This window comes from Thermobia domestica, chromosome 11, assembly GCF_964235325.1.
Source record: "Thermobia domestica chromosome 11, izTheDome1.hap1.1, whole genome shotgun sequence".
In the NCBI taxonomy this organism is placed as follows: domain Eukaryota; kingdom Metazoa; phylum Arthropoda; class Insecta; order Zygentoma; family Lepismatidae; genus Thermobia; species Thermobia domestica.
Genome location: NC_137464.1, coordinates 103,716,009 through 103,733,826, shown reverse-complemented (window position 1 = coordinate 103,733,826; position 17,818 = coordinate 103,716,009). Strand labels below are relative to the sequence as shown.

Sequence of the window (17,818 nt, the reverse complement as noted above, 5' to 3'; positions counted from 1 at the left end):
AGATAGTAAGAAATACCGGGCGAATTTGTTATTAAATTATGTTCCTACAACAACATATTTATAGACATGCGACAATAATTTTGGACATGAGTGTACATAGCTGAATTGATTTTGAGTTTAACGTTTCTTTCAGCAGCGAGGCTACTTGGTATGGGACATGCTAATTAACGTGGAATCCGAAACACATGAGCTCCGCCTAGATTTGACCCCGGGTCTCCATCCCAAAAGTGCGTAAGCTAACCGCTTGGCCACGAAAGATCTCTCCATGTACACTCATGTCCAAAATTATTGTCACATGTCTAAAAATATGTTGTAGGAATATAATTTGATAACGAATTCATCCGGTATTTCTTATAATGCCAATATGTATATAATCGGCAAAGACATGAATGCGACAAATTTCATGTCAAAAGAGCAGTAAATAAGAACAATAAAACGAAAATGAAATTTCCTTGTCAATTTAGCAACATTTTGTTTTATTCATTCTAATTTTCGTATTTATAATTCTTTTCCTATGAAACGCACCACAAATATACATTTCCCGATTATATACATAGTGTCAGCATTAAAAGTACCCTAGAAAATCATTATCAAATTATATTCTTAGAAGAAGGCAGTTATAGATATGCGACAATCACTTTGGACAAGAGTGTACCTAGGGTAACGTTCAGCCACAATCGAGTCATTGAGTAGAAAAAGTAACTAAGTCTCAAAGGGTATTTTAATCTATAAAAAAAACAATAGTGAAATACGTTTTCTTAATGGCAAATAGTTGAAAAGTCGCTAGAAATATTGATAAAGAACAACTTTATAAAAATGTTTAGTTTCGTTTAAAAATGGACGAATAAGAGCAATTCTTTTTTACCACTCGATGTTTCAAAATATGAGTTCCATTACATATTTTTAAAAGTGTCCATTTGTACTATCTCACTTGAGCAAGAAAATACAGAGAGTAAGAAAGATATTTCTTTTCTTTTCTTCCTTCCTTTTTTTTTTTTTTTTTTTTTTTTTTACATATAACTATAATAATGAATTAGTTTTCAATTGAGCTTCAAGATTTTACCAATGAAATGTAACAGCAATGTAAATCACTCACGTCTGAGTATCCCGTTCAATGCAGATGTTTTTAATAGCATATATAGAATAAAGATAAACGAAGTTGACGTATTAACAATGCTTTTCAGTGAAATATATATTTTTTGTAATTCTACTGGTTTTATTAAGTAAAATAATTATTACTTCTTAAACTAAAAATTTGTATGGACCAACATTCAATTGAAAGAAATAAACAAAAGAATTCTTCCTGCTTCGTTGACTCATATTGTTTCGCTTATCTTCCTTCTCTTTATTTTTCTTACTTTTAGGTTTTCTACTAGTCATAAAAATGTGTGAGAAAGAATAAATAATCTTCTCATACGAACAATAAATCTTTGTGAAAAGTAACAAAGCAAGTAAACAAAATATTAAATGTTATCAGCCTTACTACTTTATCAAGTATCAAATTCTTATTTCTGATTATTCAAATGTGAAGTGACCCTTAAAATGTATTTGGATCCAAAGATCCAATATATTTCAGGCAAATATTTTCTTGTAGGCCTTATATCTGGACAACTACATATAGTGTAGCCAAACTCAAACTATCACTTAACTCAGTATGATGTGCTTATTCCGAAAAAAAAGAAAAAAAAAACAAAACGAAAACTCAATTTAGGGACCGTTCAAAAATGTTGTGAACCTTGATCCAAAAAATTCCTAATTAGCCAAGATCGCAATCTTTTGATGCATTTTTTGTACCATTCCTAAAATTCTTGGCCAAGATCACAATGTTTTGAGCCAATTTTGATCATTCCTAAAATTCATGTTAATGTAATTTATCAGTAATGTAATTTATCATATAAGTTTCCATAACTTTAGTTCAAATATGAATTTATAATGAAGTATAGTACTAACTTAATTTAAAATCTATGGAATCTGAGTTATATTTTTATTAAGATATTATTATTTATCCATTTACGTGTTGCACCTGAAAACTTAATATCCTTAAAGCATATATCTAATTAAGTACGTATGTGTTAATCTAAATATAAATTTTAAAATAAAGTAAAAAGAACTATGCACTGAAACCTTATATGTTCATTAAACTTATGCAAATGATATGTATATTTACATTGAAAATTACCCTATATGAATGTATAGCTCTTTCCAGTATAGGAAAATGAAACTTAAGTTTTGATCCTCAGGTAAAACATATATACAAAAGGAATACATATACAAAATATTCCTTTTGTGAAACAGTGTATATTTAAATGGCCTACAACTAGAGTATAGAAAATCTGCAGTCAGTTTCTAAGCCATATATTTGTATGTCTGTTTATCTGTTCAACGATAACTTCCTTTGCGCAGCAAAACACGCCGATCAGATCAAAATAATTCTTAGATTTACATAGTTTAAAATGGTACTTTATGTGTTTACATATGCAATACTGATATATTTTTTATACATATCTTCTCCGAATTCTTTTCCTTGGTACGGCCTTGATGGTGTAGTCCTTTCATATTTACTTGTAACAAGGAATAATAAGTGAATTAACCGTCCCTCAAACACACACACACAAAATCTTTTAAAATATTCTCAATGAAATTTAATCTATATGCCACCACTTTCATTTCAAACATGTTCATTTTTTACATATTTATATTCATGTCAATATCTAATAATATTATTTTTAATTTCAATATAACAACTTTCATTTACTAATTAATGTTTACTTTTTTTCATAAACTGCATTTATTGCAATCATACTTAGAAATACGTTGATCACTGTAAGTAGTATTTTTTAGATAAAACTAGCATTTGGCTTTTGACTATTGAACAGAATAAACAATAAAGTTACATGATAATTAAGAAAATGAAATGAAATGACAACTTTCCGTTTAATATACCACTTTCCGTTTATACCCTTTAGGCTAAGAGAAACGAATGATTAAGGAAAGTGAATAATGATCGGAAAAACCGGTGATAATTTGGAATAAACGGAAATACTTCGACAAAACCTACGGACACGATGTTGTCCACCACAAACTTGCTTGGCTGGGGATCGAATCAGAGGCCTCACCACCCGAAGTAAGCGCTCTAGCACTTAGTCATCATGCCCTTATTTAATTAACAAGATTGATTCTCTAAATATACTCTAACGGTAACAAAAATAGTATCAGGATGGTGTAAATAAAATGACCACTTCAGATGCGTCATTTGCAAAGGCAAAAAATTAAAACAATAATCGCTGGTTAGTCAAAATTATCCCCATCTGCTTGTACATACTTTTTTTTTCATCACTCCCAAAGGGTGATTGAGACGGCGGAATATATGATAGTCAGTGAAGAGCTATTGGGGAATACGATGGGTAAAGGAGAGCTTCATACCGCAAGTCATGGACTGTCCTTTGAGCTAGCATTGTTGTCCAACGTGAGGGTACCATGTGTATTGACCATTGCTGGATGCTTGTAGGCAACTTTGTGGCATGTTTGATGGAGTTCAGTAGAGCAATGGTTTGTATTGATAGATCACTCTCATAGTAGACTAGAAATCAACTGCAATCTTCTGTGAGTGAAGGGATGGTTCAGGAAAGAGTCCTTGATGTAGATCACGATACTTTTACGGTTGTCATATCAGATTCTTATTCATCTGAAGCTATAATTCGATGCAGGAAACTTCTTCGGTTCTTCCTTATGCTCAGAGAGCTGTATATTTCTAGACGGCGATTTTTGTTGGGAAATGTCTACTCATGTGGCAATCATAAGTTAAACTCGTCTGCAAATTTCCCTAGGATCTGCTTACACACTACTCTTGAGAATCTTATCCGAACATGATGGCCGTGCTCACGAGATTTATTTAGCACAGATGTGTCATTGGAAAGAAATGTTATAAACCAACAACGAATGGTACAATCATTCGCCATTCCTGGTCCAAATTCATTGTTGACAATTTTTGTGGCTTGCTGTACAGAATGTCCCAGTTTGAATTCTGAAGAAAAATCATTCACAGTTCTGTTTTCTTCATGGCACACTTTCATACGTCCTGCTTTCTGGCTGTCTGGGTATCCAATTTATTTCTTGGATGTGTAGAGAGATTTTGACTTGGACGTATGACCTTAATCCATCCCTGAGCTATACAGCTGAGATTACTTTTCCAACAGCGAAGGTAATTCACGAGCACCAACGTATATAATATTTATAAACTGGTTGACATCAAATGTGCCGTTAAATTTCGTTTCCCTAAATAGGAAATATGGGACTCCTTTCCAGAAAGGTTGTCCTAATTACCATTTATCTCTGTGTTTTTTTTTCTGTACTCCATCAGGAAAATGGTAAAAAGAAAATGCTCAATTAAATAACTGTCTCTCACCTATTTCCAGTAAAGAATGATTTTACAGTTAAATTTCGAATAAAATTTTCAAATACTATTAGCATTTTAATTGAAAAATGTCCAAAGATGAGACATACACTAACCACCAATCATACACCATCTTTCATCTATACTAAATAATGTGGGTTACTGTAAATCCTAATGCATATCCTAAGTTTTCAAGAAATAATATTTTCTGTTAAGCTAAAAGTTTATGATGTTCGATAACCACGCCACTTACTAGGATGAAATTAACGCAGTAGTACATGCTAATGAAGCTTGTCATTATGGCACTATCAAAATGATTCTACGTGCTATGAATGTTCCAAAATTACATTTGAATCTAAGACTTTATTTATTTATTTTATTTCAACGTTCTAACTAAATATCTCTATGACCTGTGGAATCCGGAGGTTCAATGCAGCGTTTGCAAAAGCTCTCCACTGACTTCTATCCTTAGCCAACTGGATCCAGTTTCTAACTTGTATTCCTATTTTTGCGAGATCCATCATAATATTATCCTCCCATCTGACCCTAGGTCTTTCCAATGGTCTTTTCCCAATTAGTCTTTCAGTTAAGACTTTGGAAGCGTTTCTACTTTCTGCCATCCTAGCTATATGACCTGTCCACCAAAGCCTCCTAGATTTGATTACCCCTAACAATGTTCGGTAAACGTAGTCCCGAACGTTGTCCCTCGTTACGTAGTCCCTCGTTAGGAAGTTTCCACCATTCCCCATTCCCATTCCTCTTTGGTCCGAATATTCGTCTCAGGATCTTGCTCTCAAATACTTTCAGTCTACGTTCTTCCCTCAGAGTAAGAGACCATGTTTTGCAACAATACAGAACAGGCATGATTATCGTTTCATATATTTTAAGCTTCAAATTCCTCTACTGAATTCGCGAAAACAAGAGATTTTGAATTAAATAATAACACGAATCCCCTGCTTTAAGCTAACATTTAATTTCTTTGTGAATATGGTTTTCGTCTGTTTATATATTGATTCTAGATATTTGAAACTATCCACTTTATCAAAAGTATAATTTGATATTTTAACGCAGAGAGACGGTGATGAATGGTTATCTAAGTCCCTCCTGTGTACTTAAAGTCCGATTAATTTCATTAAAACTAGAAGAAATTTTCAAATAGTATGAGAACTTGATTAATTGTGAATAAATAATCCTTGTTCAAATCCGAGTTCCAGCAAATTTCAGTAAAATGAAGAAAAATATTTAACGGAAAAAGTTAATTGACCTAAATCAGGAAGAGAAGCGGTTCTGATCGGGTAGACCAATTCGAGAGAGCATGGTGAAGTTACATTGATGATTGCCAGAACCTCTCAATTCGAGAAAAAGGAAAGAAAATGTCAGTCGTTTCCATTTAAAATGGCTAGCAATGTTTCTAAGTCAAAATTCACTCCCTGTACAAAAAAAAACTAAGTTTAAGCACTTGGCTACATAAACTCAATTTTCGGCAGCATTTCTGAATTTTAACTGCAAAAGGAAGTACCCTGGTTGATAAGCTTACGTATCTTAGAGAACCAATGGTTCAAGATGGGTAGAAATGCGAAAACTATCATGACAGATATTGTCTCGTAAAAAAATCTTGATAGAACGTTATGTAACAGGCAGAAGCATCAATACATTAGACATACTGATCAAAACATAGTTATCACTTGTCCTGGTGAAACCAAAATTCGAGATGGCTGAAATTCAGTCAAAATATGGTCATAACCACAGATTGAAATGATCTAGTTCAGATTTCAGACGTTCCTTTTTGATCAGGAAAACCAGGAAGAACCTTGGCAGGCTTTACACCTGTACTAGAAACTTCTCAATTTTACACCCAATCTGAATTGATGACCTTGGTACAAACCTAATTACAAGCTAGACGTTCAATCGAGCCACAATCACACCAGCTAACGGAAGTATCAACTCCGCGGCAGAAGCTGAAACTCAGACACTCAGCCCTGATCAAATACTTAAGAGGCTATTCTGTTTTGAGTAGTATATCATTCTTTCTATGCTACTTTTCTCATGACAAAAATCCAGAAATGAATCTCACCACAAGAACCTACGTGGCCGTGAATAGAGTTTCGACTTCCGTCAGCTGCTTTCGGTGGTCTATAAGGACTTTTTGATAAGTTATTAAAGAAGCTAAATTCTTATTCTTTTGTATTAGCCATCCTGAGTTTCACAACATTTCACCGTTACGAATAATGGACATGTAGCAATACGTACTCCTAACATTGAGGCATATATACTTGAATATATTTTTTGGTGTAGTGAATTATTGTGAAATATGTTCATACCAAATGTCAGTAAACATTTACTCAATTCCTCATATAATGAATTAGCAATAACCGGAAACAAAAGTTGGTGTCAAAACGCAGTGACATGAAAGTGGTTTTACCGAAGTAGAAGTATTTACTCTTGAATATTACCAAGAATATTTGATATTTATTAATTTTCGGAAAGCCAAGATCATTTGCAAACATATTACAATGTACACTTATATAATATGAATATCGAAATATTTTACTGCTTTTAATAATGAAAGTATTATGTGATTACTAAATATATATTTACGTAACTATGTTGTCTGACCTATTCCACAGTATTTCAGTGTTCACCTAGTTATGGTATGTACAATCTATAACACACGACTCATACATACACAAATATAATATAAATAAAATATAATATAATATAAATAAAATACAATTTTGTTATTTATTTACGAAACTGTTCGATTTTTAGACTTTTATGTATAAGTGCTGGAAGTCTTACCAAACATCTATCCGTCCGTCTATCTATCAACAAATATCATAGCAAAATCTGTTAGGAATATCGAGAAGCGGATTTCTGGAATCAATTCAGCACTCGAAAAATATGTCCGATATCATTCGTTAATCCTATATTCAAACTGCACTCCGGACAGAATATTACGATGTGCACACTTTATTTGTCAATAAGGCGTTATACCCCACACTTTGATTTCCTGTGACATGCTGTCGATTTGGGAGACTATAAGTTCAAATCCAGTTTGTCACATTCCTGGATAAACTGGTACTGCAGAGCGGCCAACATGAAGTGATATTGATGTCCCCTCTTCACAGTCGGTTCTAATATATCTCCAATTTTCTCGATAATATTGAGATCAAGCGAATTCGTGGGCCAGTGAGATATGGAATGTCCACCTTATATTCAGCAAATAATTCCCGCACAACCCTGGCTCGGTCTCCGTAGTGGTAGTCTGCAGATCGGACACGACAAGTGGTGAAAACACGGCATTTTCTAGATAAAATACACATTTAAATTTGGCTCAATATAACCTCTGCACACAAGAATTAAGTTTTTCCTAAAAGATTATGAGAGCGAGTGCTTAACTCTCATTGACTAAATTTTGTGTACGCCACAGATTTAATCCAATCATGTATGACTGCAACAGTATAGATTTACCATAACATAAATTTAGAGAATATTATATCTGAAATATGTTTATTACAATACGGATACTTTTTATATACTTGATATTTAACACATATAGAACCGAAACATACGTAGTTATTACCCTAGATAAAAGACTCTACCCAAAACAACACATCCAAGCTGTAAAAGAAAAGCCAACTTGGCATGTTAAAAATTAGACAAATTTAGGTCAAAAGACAAAAGAAAAATATCAAGTAAAGATATAATTTGATCAACTATTCCATACATAATAGACAAATTATAGTAATAAATGCCAAAACAGAAAGTGGTCAAGAATACGTAATTCTCAAATACTGCTGTGGGAAAGAACAGACGTACGAATGGACCAATCTCAAACCAACCGCCCAAGAAATAAATAATTTCAAATTCCAACCACTTCCACAATGAAGAATAAATTTGCTCAACTCAGCCAACCACATTGCTGCAGGCAGGACCATCCATAAGGAGCCAACCATGAGAAAAAGTCGTAGGATCCAGGCCTTTGGAAGGCCGTGAAAGAGCTCTTTTTAAGATTTCTTCTTTCATTACGAGTTTTCAAGTTTGAAATTCCCTACAGCGACAAAATACGTAATCATAACTGGATACAGATTCAATTAAATTAAATTGGATTTACAAAATATGGATAAAATGACTTTTGTAGTTCCCTTTGGTGACAACAACAAAATTTAGTAATAATACTGTTATTTAGCAATATTTTAATCATTATATTGCTAGTTTTATTTGCAAAACACACACAGTTTGAAAGGGTACGGAAACTATTGGGAGAACCTCACAGAAAATTTGACTGGAAATCTATGATCGATTCTGTTACATGGCTTAGCAGCGTACCACCGTCAACATCCAATGTTAAGAGAAACATGTAACTGTAGTATGTAACAGCACTAACATAATAATCAAGATTTCACAACAGTTCTCTGAAAGCAAATCTCAGGGTTTCTCAGCGTGACCTCAATGGATGTGACTGCAAGAATTGAATAACAAAACATCATCAACTACAAAGAAAAAGACAGGAAGAAACACGTGAAGATAGAAAGATAGATGAAAAGTATGAAGATTAATAAATTAACAGCATCACTTAAACCAATCACATATCTCTCTAGGTTTCTTACCTTCTTCTTACCTAAAAGCGTCTTACCTTTGTAACACACTGAAAGGGCAAAGTAGCCTTTGCTTTGACGTCTTTTTGCCTCATTCTATGAAGCCAAAAATCTTACTTTTCTAACTAATTATAAATACTGAGATGATCATATGTTTATACTTACATTCAAATCCGAAAATAAAGACTTTTATTCCATTTATTTCCAACTTATTTCCTCTTGTGAAGATTCTCGCTTCTTTTAATAAACATGATGAGTAAATCAGTAATCAAAATTTGTTCCTCGTCAAACTCGATCTGGAAATTTAAAGATAAAAATGAAAAATTATGAAATCATGAAACAACAATCATAATACATATACGAATTAAAATTGTTTAAACACTAGTGTTTTACATACGAGAACACTCAGCACGCTACAAAGAGTAACATCCAGTCAACTTCGAGTCATTTTTACTATCAATCTTACTGACATATATTCGCCACATTCATATGATAATACATATAATATCGGTGTTACATATCTTTGCTGCTGAAACTATAATCTGATCTCTTACCAACAAAAAAGATTCGGATAGTGACAAACTTTTCAGATTGAAAGTACATCGGTATTCAATTCGTTATAGGGTCGAGTGCCAAACTTTTCTGGCCGACATTTTGAAATATCCCGCCATATTGGATTTTTTGGAATGTTCTCTTAAAGGATCATTATCTCGGTAACCAACAATCCGATTTTGATGATTCTTATTTTAAATTATAAGTTAAGCCTGAGTACAATCGATTATAGCAGTAATAAAGACAAGGAAATATAATGAAAGCGAGAAAAGTAGAAATATTTAAGATTTTATAAAACATATTAACATATAAATGAATTTTCCTCCAAAATGGTCCATTTTATGAAAACATGTATCCTATAACGTTTGAAAGAGCATAAAAAGAGCTTTAATTTGATGTATAATACGTTAAAATCTGATGAGAAATAGTTGAAATATAGTTAAATTAAGAAATATGTACAATAGAATACAAGGAGTATGCAGGGCGTCAACTTAGAGTCGTGTGGTTACAAGCATTCTCGAAACCCGGCAAATTAATATTATTATTTTTCTCCACTTTTGTGAATTGTTATTCAAATCAATATTATTTACATTACGTAGCAAATGTTATTAAATGAACATTATATTGTTCGTAATAATTATATTACGGAAGACACTAAAAAGCCCCATCATTAATACGTCTTTGCATATATGTCAATTTTTAAACTTAACTTCTTTATACATAATAAATGGCTACTGAAAAACTGAATATTTCAAAACAAAATGCTAACAAAGTGCCAGAAATTAATAACATAGACCTATTCCACAAAGTAAGAACACTTCTTAGGCACATTGCTGTTCATAACAGGAGCCTCGGTAGCAGCAAAGATGTCTACGCTGAACACCATTTGTTGAACATAGGCACTGTTTTGAGCAAAGACGAAGAGCTTTGCAGCCACACTTTAGCAATTCGCTTGAGCTTTTAGAAATTTCTGGTTGGGTCATCCATAAAGGCTTCCAAGATCCATCTTCTTTTACGTAGCCAAAGTTTTCTTTACTTGGAGCCCTTATCTTTGACTTGAGGGAATTAGCCCAAATATTGGCCTGATATAGAGATCGATTCGTGTGCTGAAGGACAGCATCACGAACTGGAGGCAAGTTTTGCATAAGCTTAATATTTTTCCCACTTGTAAATGGAACATGTGTCAATTTATTTACCCCCCATTCCACTGCACAATATGAGTCATACATTACACACGTGAATTTGTCTATTTCTGAGAAAATATCAAAATCACGAGTGAGTGCTAAAAATGGCTTTTGTCCGGAGTACTGGACAGCTGTAGTTACCGATGGGTAGGACAGGCAAGCTTTCCAACCAGACTGCTTTCCTTTTTTCCTGAACGGAGACGTTATGTCTAATCCAGTGATCGCTTCGAAAAGGAAAAGTGCTTTGGCTTTATCAGGTCCTAATTCATCGTACAATTGGTTAATGCAATGAAATCGGAATTTTTTTCCTCGGCCAAACGCCACCCACACCTGGATACCAGAATATTATGTGAGTATGAAAGCAAATACTTCAAGGAGAATATTCCTTCTTATAGGAGAATAAACTGACTTGCTTCGTTTAACAAACACCGAATTAACGGACTCTTCATATTGGTTTATACCAGTCACTTTTATTTATGCAAGAGAGTTTGAAGTATCCTGTGAGGTATACACAAGTTTTGATAAATTCATTATCTATTGGACGTCGAAAAATGGATTTCCTGTAGCAGATATTGTTTCATGCAATGTTTGACAAAGATTGTTAAAACTTACATAGTTTTCGTTGATTTTTCCTCAAAGTGTCCCATATCTTCAAATGTTTTTACGTCTGCATAACTTAGGAGCAGTGAGAATCTACTGTTGAAAAGAATGTGGATTTTTTTTGGGGGGGGGGGTTAAGTTAATGGCTCTACTAGAGTTTTTAAAAATTCTGTTATCTTGTTCATGGACTTGGTCAAACGGCATGAAACAGAACTTTTTGCTAGTTTTTGAAAACACCCAGTTCTTCTTAAGTTCTGTCTTTCCTTCATTTAAACCCTTCATGTTCCTGAGATGCACAGAAGCAATCTTGCATAGTTCTGCTATTCACACATGATAGACCAGGGCTAAAGATACTCAAGTACAGTTACATGTAATGGGAAGTTACTTTGTCAGTGAGCTGTAACAAATTTCTAAATTAGAAGTTCGAATTCCAGTACCAGATCTCAATATGAAAACATAGGACACTTCTGTATCATTCCTTAATGCTACTGTTGGAATTCTTGTTAACAGTTACTGGATTCTTGTTCTGCATGAAATCCAGACTTCTGAAGAAGGCCTAGAACTACAGCTCTGATCTGGTGTGCTCTTCTGGTTCTAGTTAGGTTCTAGTTAAGCCTCTGTTAAAGACAATGTCTATCGACTATCCTTTAGTATGTGGCTTAACACTCTCCATAATGCCATTTCTATGTGTAGTTCACCAAGCATAACGATATAACTTCATTCTCCATAATATGAATTGGGCCATCTCCAATGTATTTGTTTCGCTATTGCAAAGAAAGGTTGGTCAAGGACAATAACCAGTATTTGATTAGGATTACAGGGTCGTATCCAGAAGTAGTAGGACTGATTTTTCCCGCGCGCGCGGAGCAATGTAAGAGGGCTGCAAGGCCGGATGTTATGGAAGGGAGCCTTGGGAACAGGTATCGACTGGCGGCAGTCGCCTGCGTGCGTTAGTTGAGTGTGGACCACTGTGTTAGTGACATCCTGTTGTTACGCCTCATCGTTAGTTGCGATGGAGCGAAATTTGAAGCAGCGGTACGCTATCAAGTTTTTCGTGAAACTGAGAAAATCAGCGACCGAAGCCAAGGACATGCTAACGTAAGCCTACAACGAGGATACCATGAGCCGTACAATCACCCCGTAAAAAGAAGGCCAGAATGTCGAAATCGAAAGTGAAATCGATGTTGATTGCATTTTTTGACCGTCATGGCATTGTCCATAAGGAGTTTGTACCTCCTGGACAGAGTGTAAATGCAAGATTTTACGTGAAAGTGCTCACACGGCTGCGAAATCGGATCACACGCGTGCGACAAGACCTAGTGGGGAAATGGAAGCTCCACCATGTCAACACGCCGTGCCATAGCGCGTGGATTGTGAGGGATCTCCTGACCAAATTCGGCGTTTCGACGTTGCCTCACCCTCCTACAGCCCTGATGTGGTACTGCCGGACTTCTTTCTGTTCCCCCGTATCAAGAGGCAGCTCAAGGAGCATCGTTTCGACTCGGTGGAAGCGGTCCAAGCGGCGACGAAGAGAGCGCTGAACGGCATCCCGGAGGACAACTTCCAGAAGGCCCTCGCGACATGGAAGGCTCGCTACCAGAAGTGTGTGAATGCCCAAGGGGCCTATTTTGAAGAGTATGAAGTCGATGTACCAAAATGTTCAATAAAAAAAAAAAGAATCAGTCCTACTACTTCTGGACACGACCCTGTACATCACCGTACTTCACTATTGGAAGCAACGTCGCTTTTTCAGTTAAAATGGGCAACATGACGTTGATACCTTTAGTAGAACGTACATTTTCTGATTAAGCCAAATAGTACTCTACCCACAAGCATTTATTTTCACCTAACGGAGACATTCTTTCAATCCACTATATCTCTGTCATAAATGCTTCTTCGAATCCGGATCGTATTTGTTCTTCAAGAGTAATAGGAACTTGCAGTTTGTCTAAATCACATGATGATACTGATGGTCCAATAACATAGGTATCAGGTAATAAGTAATCTTCTACTGATGAAGAAACTTCAATTGGTACTGGCGGTAAACCAGGCTTGGAATCGGAAGGTAATTGGAATATAGTACTAATACTTGTTCCATGGAAAGATTCTGTAGAAGTATTTGATTATGTGTTATGGTCTAAATTGTCCAGTGCACAACTGGTGTGCAAATTAATCCTTAATGGAAAGAGGCAGAAAAAACCCTCTAACTTGTATTATCTGCATGTCGTTGCTGCTTTCTGATCTTCCATTTGCAGCACAGAATTATATGTTGCAGAAATGCCTAACTTACGTAAATTACTGATAACATTTTTGGAGCGAGTAAGAGTGTGCATCTGTAAACCTACGTACAGTAGGAGCGGTGGTTCAAGGGACATCTTCTGCCTTTCTTTTCGTGGTGTTAATCTTCTGTCCTTTAAATTAAAATATATTAATTGGCTTATTGTTAGGACAACTTGAGAATATGTTGTAGAAATGTATTCTATCTTAGATCCATTAAACAGTAATTGAATGAAATTCCTTAGACTTTATGGAACACTATCATCTCGGCAGCTGTCTGTAAAGTATCCTAAAACTTTTTGGCACTCCCAATTTATAATATATCTTCTTAAACATTGTTATCATTAAGTAATCATGACAAGAATAATGACTACACAATTTAATGATAAAACATTTCTGCCAGACACCGCTTATTTTCACTAAATTAACCACTGAGACCAGCGTTTCCCAACCGGTGTTCAGCGGCACACTGGTGTGCCGTGAATGGGCCGCTGGTATGCCGCGAGGAAATCATAACAAAATTATTAATTCTATAGTAATCAAAATACAAAACGTAGGGAAAAATGTATATTTCCATTTTACATTATTATGAACCTCTACTATGAATCTACAATTTTAAGTTTCGTGCTGTGTTGCTTTTCTGTACATTTTTAATGTTGAACAAAGTATTTATCATTGTTATGACCATTATTGCTTCTTTATTGTTGCAGACTATTTCGTAACTTGGAAATTGAAAATGTCATTCAATCTCTTCGACAAAGCAAACATGCATAAAAATTACCTACATTTGTGTTTTAAAAGTAAAAGAGATTTGTTTGTTCGTTCGTTATTTAGTGATCCTCCTTCTTAGTGAAAAATTGGATACCATTTTCGAAAACGAAAGCGTATTTTTAAAAACCCAAGTCCAATATTTCATTGCAATTGTCTTCTATTTTTAAATTAGAATGAAAAATAAGCATAACGATTTACTACGGGGGAAAACCAGTGATCGAGCTTTCTTCTCTGTGAGAAGATCAATGATCACAGAAAAAAACACTGTATTTTATATTTACAAATAATAATATCTATAAATGTGCCGCGAGAATCCAAGTTACATCCGTAGTGTGCCACACGTTGAAAAAGGGGGAACGCTGACGTAGTTTTTCTACTTGCGTTGGGTTTGTTTCCAACACTTATATTTCGACTATTTCTCATCATATTTTAACGTATTATACATCAAATTAAAGCTCTTTTTATGCTCTTTCAAATGTTATAGGGTATATGTTTCCATAAAATGGGCCATTTTGGAGGAAAATTCATTTAAACGTAAATATGTTTTATAAAATCTTAGGTATTTCTAATTTTCTCGATTTTATTATATTTTCTTGTCTTCATTACTGTTATAATCGATTACATTCAGGCTTAACTTATAATTTAAAAACAAGAATCATCAAAATCGGATCATTGGTTACCGAGATAATGATATTTTAAGAGAACATTTCAAAAAATCCAATATGGCGGGATATTTCAAAATGGCGGCCAGAAAAAAATTTTGCACCTGAACCTAAAAAGAATTGAATACCGAAGTACTTTCAATCTGTGAAGTTTCATACTTGTGTCCGGCCTGTCAAGATCCTATTCTTAACAAACCAGACTACTAAAGGTAGAACTACAATCGAATAAGTAATGAATAATTTGATTTGAATTTCGGTTTAACGTCTTTTTCAGCAGCGAGGCTATATGAGATAAGGACCTACAGCTTAACGTGGGATATGAACCTGGATCTCTTACGCCAGAGACGTGTTACTCTAACCGCTTAGTCACGAGTAAATATACAATTTAGTAAAATATGCATTACCTTGTTGCCGATTCGGAAACATTTTTAAAGAGAAATATCGAATTAGCGAAAGTAGGAAATTACTGAAAACATTTTTTAGTATATACAACAAATAAATTTACAATTAGTTTATGCATCACTCTGAGGAGCTACATACAATTCACTTTTTTGTATATACAGTACACAATACAATTAATAATGTATTCCAGCAGATTAAAACAATTATCAATTACATCAGATTGATATTGAACGAAACATATCATTTGGCGCCTTAAGAGGTTTAATCACTGCGAAATTAAAATCCCCCTAATTTTACAGTAATTATGTTATATCCTCAAATTAGAAACCCGAGGTTGGAATCCCTGGTTCGATCCCAGCTCTCGCCGTGTGGACTTTGTGGTGGACAAACACTGTGCCCGTGGGTTTTCTCGGGGTTCTCCCGTTTCCTCCCACTTTCTTCATTCCACCATTTCATTCATTTCTCATAATCACCGTCTCCTTTAGCCTAACCGGCATAACCGTGGGACGTAAAACTCAAAAATTTCATTTCATTTTTTCATTCTTATGGCAAAAGCATAATAACTTAATCCTCACAAATATTAATTTACTATCTCATATTATAGCTAAATACTACTAGGATCAAGTTCATTCTTCCATCATTTTTTTTTTGTTTCTAAACCGAATACTACTTTTCTTTCGCCATTTCAATAAAAAAACAAGACAACGTAAGAAATGAACATTTCTGAGTCAACACTATGAAGTAATTATGTAGATATGTTATTTATGAATTACTTACCAAAGCTTCAAACAACAGAGGATAGACAAGTTGGATACTGCTAAAGTTAGCTCACCTCTGGTGCATGGGGTCCCGGGTTCAAACCTTGCTCCTGCCAAGTGAACTTTGTGATGGACAAACACCGTGCGCGTGGGTTTCGTCGGGGTTCTCCAGTTTCCTTCCATTTTCTTGATTGCAACATTTCATTCATTTCTCATCATCACCGTCTCCTTTAACTTACCTGGCATAAAAGTGGGACTAAAACTCAAAGATTTCATTTCATTTCATTTTTTGCTAGTTATCTAATTTTCAATAAATAAATAAATAAATAAATAAATAAACTGAGTCCTTGCACTTCCAAAGACCATTTCGAAAGGCACTTTATTTTCATTAATAGTTGAATGTCGAAGTGTACATTGTTTCTTTATCCTCAAATTTACAACTAATCTCAAGTAATTATAGACTTTAATCCATGGTGGAATTGTATGTGTTAGTATGAATCAAATACAAACTAAAGAAAAACGTCGTATTTTTTAGGAGATAATTACTACAGGTATATGTGATAACAAAAAAGAACCCCAGTCTAAGCATTAATCACTAGTCTAAGCATGAATCCAAGTATAGTTTTAAGAATGGTTGTGAAACATCGTATTTTATTTATTATTGTAGTCGTTCTCACCAAAAATATGTTTTACGTGTTAAGTGTAACCCAGTGAGTTTCGAAATGATAACTTAGCAAAGTACACAATGATTTAATTCAGCATATCGTATAAACTGTTCTGATGCAATACATTATAGAATTTATCCTAAAAGCATTTGTCATTCAAATCACCTAGTGCAAATATCAGTGAATAAATTTAGGTTAAAAGTCCTTCTTATTTAGATTTTCGTCTTTTTGTCCCTCTCCACTTTTCCGTTACTTCCATTTTTACCTTATTTGAGTAAAAATGACGAAAACTAGCTCTGATCGATGAACAATATTTCAAGGAATTTTTTGTTGATCTTACACGAGTAAATTTTGAGAGGACCCAGCCTGTATATGTCAACTTGTAGATACGGGCTTGCCCCAGACATGCTGAATTGTAATGTACTAGGTACCAAAAAAAGTTCGTGCCATTGTTGACGTACCATTACTCATGCGCTCACAGAGAGGAAACGAAATGAAGAACATCGCTGCCAAGCAATCAAGCAGTCTAATCATCGACCTTCAGTAATACAGACACGTTGCGAACATGCTGAGTCATAGCTCGTCCAATGTGGAAGAGAAATGTAGGTATCGAAGCAACTTGATCCCGTGTATTTGTTATTTAACTTCAAAGTCGGCTTGCCAGCTGCCGGAAATGGCAGGCAGTTTAGAGAGAATGCAGTGAACGAAAACGCCGCCAAGTATTTGTTCCTGAATTTTCGTTCTGGAGATATGAGCCTTTCGGATAAACCTCGCAGCTAACGACCACATGTGTTGGATGACGAGACCCTAGAAGCAGCCATCGAGAACGACAGTGGTTTAACGTCTGATGAAATTGCAGTAAGGTTTCATGTTTCCGCTAAAGCAGTCAGTCTGCACCTGCATGTGATTGGAAAGTCATACAAGTTAAGCAAGTGGGTACCCAACACATCGTCAAC

General features: G+C 34.7%; 1 protein-coding gene and 1 long non-coding RNA gene across 28 annotated transcripts in view; one reads left to right on the top strand and one right to left on the bottom strand.

The window, feature by feature from the left end:
- Nucleotides 1–17,818, top strand: part of LOC145664324 (uncharacterized) — a 1,583,153-nt gene that overhangs the window by 74,187 nt on the left and 1,491,148 nt on the right. The window lies entirely within an intron of this gene.
- The window catches only part of LOC145664335 (uncharacterized), a 580,590-nt gene that overhangs the window by 290,580 nt on the left and 272,192 nt on the right, over nucleotides 1–17,818 (bottom strand). For all 3 annotated transcript variants that reach the window (XR_014127379.1, XR_014127377.1, XR_014127378.1), the window contains exon 4: nucleotides 9,157–9,287. This is a non-coding gene — a long non-coding RNA (uncharacterized LOC145664335). The remainder of the gene's footprint in view (nucleotides 1–9,156; nucleotides 9,288–17,818) is intronic.